This window comes from Arachis stenosperma, chromosome 10 (assembly GCF_014773155.1).
Source record: "Arachis stenosperma cultivar V10309 chromosome 10, arast.V10309.gnm1.PFL2, whole genome shotgun sequence".
Classification (NCBI taxonomy): Eukaryota; Viridiplantae; Streptophyta; class Magnoliopsida; order Fabales; family Fabaceae; genus Arachis; species Arachis stenosperma.
Window position 1 is genome coordinate 82889569 of NC_080386.1, and position 3910 is coordinate 82893478.

A 3910-nucleotide genomic window follows, 5' to 3' on the forward strand; every position below is an offset into this window, starting at 1 on the left:
TTCATGCTTCTTCTCCATGGTGACAGAGGGATATCCTTGAGCCTTAAACACCAAGGATTCTTCATTCACTTGAATGATCAGTCCACCTCCATCAACATCAATCACAGCCTTTGCTGTGGCTAGGAAAGGTCTGCCAAGGATGATGGATTCATCCATGCACCTCCCAGTCTCTAGGACTACGAAATCAGTAGGGATGTAATGGTCTTCAACTTTTACCAAAACATTCTCTACAAGTCCATGAGCTTGTTTTCTTGAGTTGTCTGCCATCTCTAGTGAGATTCTTGCAGCTTGTACCTCAAAGATCCCTAGCTTCTCCATTACAGAGAGAGGCATGAGGTTCACACTTGACCCTAAGTCACACAAAGCCTTCTTGAAGGTCATGGTGCCTATGGTACAAGGTATTGAAAACTTCCCAGGATCTTGTCTCTTTTGAGGTAATTTCTGCCTAGACAAGTCATCCAGTTCTTTGGTGAGCAAAGGAGGTTTATCTTCCCAAGTCTCATTTCCAAATAACTTGTCATTTAGCTTCATGATTGCTCCAAGGTATTTAGCAACTTGCTCTTCAGTGACATACTCATCCTCTTCAGAGGAAGAATACTCATCAGAGCTCATGAAAGGCAGAAGTAAGTCCAATGGGATCTCTATGGTCTCATTTTGAGCCTCAGATTCCCATGGTTCCTCATTGGGGAACTCAGAGGGGGTTGGTGCACGCCCATTGAGGTCTTCCTCAGTGGCGTCCTCTTCCTCTCTTCCCTCTCTAGATTCGGCCATGGTTATGGCTTTGCATTCTCCTTTTGGATTTTCTTCTGTATTACTTGGGAGAGTACTAGGAGGGAGTTCAGTAACTTTCTTGCTCAGCTGTCCCACTTGTGCTTCCAAATTCCTAATGGAAGACCTTGTTTCAGTCATGAAACTTTGAGTGGTTTTGATTAGATCAGAGACCATGGTTGCTAAGTCAGAGGGGTTCTGCTTAGAATTCTCTGTCTGTTGCTGAGAAGATGATGGAAAAGGTTTGCCATTGCTAAACCTGTTTCTTCCACCATTGTTGTTGTTGAAACCTTGTTGAGGTCTCTCTTGATTCTTCCATGAGAAATTTGGGTGATTTCTCCATGAAGAATTATAGGTGCTTCCATAGGGTTCTCCTAGGTAATTCACCTCTTCCATTGAAGGGTTCTCAGGATCATAAGCTTCTTCCTCAGATGAAGCATCCTTAGTACTGCTTGGTGCATTTTGCATTCCAGACAGACTTTGAGAAATCAAATTGACTTGTTGAGTCAATATTTTGTTCTGAGCCAGTATGGCATTCAGAGTGTCAATCTCAAGAACTCCTTTCTTCTGACTAGTCCCATTGTTCACAGGATTCCTTTCAGGAGTGTACATGAATTGGTTATTTGCAACCATCTCAATTAGTTCCTGAGCCTCTGTAGGCGTCTTCTTCAGATGAAGAGATCCTCCAGCAGAGCTATCCAAAGACATCTTGGATAGTTCAGAGAGACCATCATAGAAAATACCTATGATGCTCCATTCAGAAAGCATGTCTGAGGGACATTTTCTGATTAATTGTTTGTATCTTTCCCAAGCTTCATAGAGGGATTCTCCATCCTTCTGTCTGAAGGTTTGGACTTCCACTCTAAGCTTACTCCATTTTTGAGGTGGAAAGAACTTTGCCAAGAAGGCATTGACTAGCTTTTCCCAAGAGTCCAGGCTATCTTTAGGTTGTGAGTCCAACCATATTCTAGCTCTGTCTCTTACAGCAAAAGGAATAGCATCAGTCTGTAGACCTCAGGGTCAACCCCATTAGTCTTGACTGTGTCACAGATTTGCAAGAATTCAGCTAAAAACTGATGAGGATCTTCCATTGGAAGTCCATGGAACTTGCAATTCTGTTGCATTAGAGAAACTAACTGAGGCTTAAGCTCAAAGTTGTTTGCTCCAATGGCAGTGATAGAGATGCTTCTCCCATAGAAATTGGGAGTAGGTGCAGTAAAGTCACCCAGCACCTTCCTTGCATTGTTGGCATTGTTGTTGTTTTCGGCTGCCATGGGTTCTTCTTCTTTGAAGAATTCGGTTAGGTCCTCTACAGAGAGTTGTGCCTTAGCTTCTCTTAACTTTCGCTTCAAGGTCCTTTCAGGTTCAGGGTCAGCTTCAACAAGAATGCCTTTGTCTCTGCTCCTGCTCATATGAAAGAGAAGAGAACAAGAAAATGTGGAATCCTCTATGTCACAGTTATAGAGATTCCTTGAGGTGTCAGAGGAAAAGAAAAATAGAAGAAGGAGGTAGAAGAATTCGAACTTGATTAGATAGAGTTCGAATTGTGCATTAAGAAGGAGTAGTACTCCATAAATAGAAGGATGTGGGAGGAAGGAAGAGAATTTTCGAAAATTAATTAGAAAGATGTCAAAAACATTTTAAAAATTGATTGATAATTTTCGAAAATTCAAAGTGGAAAAGAAATCAAGTGATTTTTGAAAAAGATTTTGAAATTAGAAGTTAAAAAGATTTGATTGAAAACTTATTTTGAAAAAGATGTGGTTAAGAAAATATGATTGTTTTTAAAAAAATGTGATTGAGAAGATATGATTTGAAAAGCATTTAAAAAGATTTGATTTGAAAACAATTTTAAAAGATATGTTTTGAAAACAATTTTTAAAAGATTTGATTTTGAAAATTAATGACTTGCCTAACAAGAAAAGATATGATTCAAACATTAAACCTTCCTCAACAGAAAAGGCAACATACTTGAAATGTTCAATCAAATCATTAATTGTTAGTAAGTATCTTTGAAAAAGGAAAGAAATTGATTTTGAAAACATTTGATTGAAAAGATATGATTTGAAAAAGATTTGAATTTGAAAAACTTAGAAAACTTGAAAAAAAAATTGATTTGAAAAACAAAATCTTCCCCCTTTGCCATCCTGGCGTTAAACGCCCAGAATGGTATCCATTCTGGCGTTTAACGCCCAAAATGCACCCTTTTTGGGCGTTAAACGCCCAACCAGGTACCCTGGTTGGCGTTTAAACGCCAGTCTGTCCTTCTTCACTGGGTGTTTTGAACGCCAAGCTTTTTCTGTGTAATTCCTCTGCAGTATGTTCTGAATCTTCAATTCTTTGGATTATTGACTTGAAAAGACACAAATTAAAAATATTTTTGGATTTTTAATAATCAAAATGCAACAAGAATCAAATAACAATGCATGCAAGACACCAAACTTAGCAGTTTGTATACTACTGACACTATATGAGACACATAAACACTCAAGTCAAAAGAATTCAAAGATCAGAGTAAGAAATCATCAAGAATTACTTGAAGATCCTTAAGACACATGAATGAATGTATGCAATTGACACCAAACTTAAGATGAGACACTAGACTCAAGCAAGAAACATCAAATATTTTTGGTTTTTTTATGATTTTGTGAATTTTTTTTGTGATTTTCGAAAATTAAGTGGAAAAAGATATCAAAATTCTTAATGAGAATTCCAGGAATCAGTGCAATGCTAGTCTAAGACTCCGGTCCAGGAATTAGACATGGCCTCACAGCCAGCCAAGCTTTCAAAGAAAGCTTCGGTCCAAAACACTAGACATGGCCAAAGGCCAGCCAAGCCTTAGCAGATCCCTGCTCCAAAAGCAAGATTGATAAAAAATCAACAAGCTTCTGTGATGATAAGTTGAAACCTCGGTCCAATGAGATTAGACATGGGTTCTCAGCCAGTCAGATTTCAACAAATCATCATGAAACTCTAGACTTCATCTTCAAGAATTTTGAAAAAAATAAATACCTAATCTAAGCAACAAGATGAACCGTCAGTTGTCCATACACAAACAATCCCCGGCAACGGCGCCAAAAACTTGGTGCACGAAATTGTGATCAATACTTTTTAATACACAAAACAATCCCCGGTAATGGCT

At 38.5% G+C, this 3910-nt stretch overlaps 1 non-coding gene across 1 annotated transcript; it reads left to right on the top strand.

The window, feature by feature from the left end:
• Positions 1-1530: 1530 nt before the first annotated feature.
• LOC130958461 (small nucleolar RNA R71) lies at positions 1531-1638 on the top strand. The gene has a single exon (XR_009077581.1). It is a non-coding gene; the product is annotated as a small nucleolar RNA R71 (small nucleolar RNA).
• The last annotated feature ends 2272 nt before the right edge of the window (positions 1639-3910 follow it).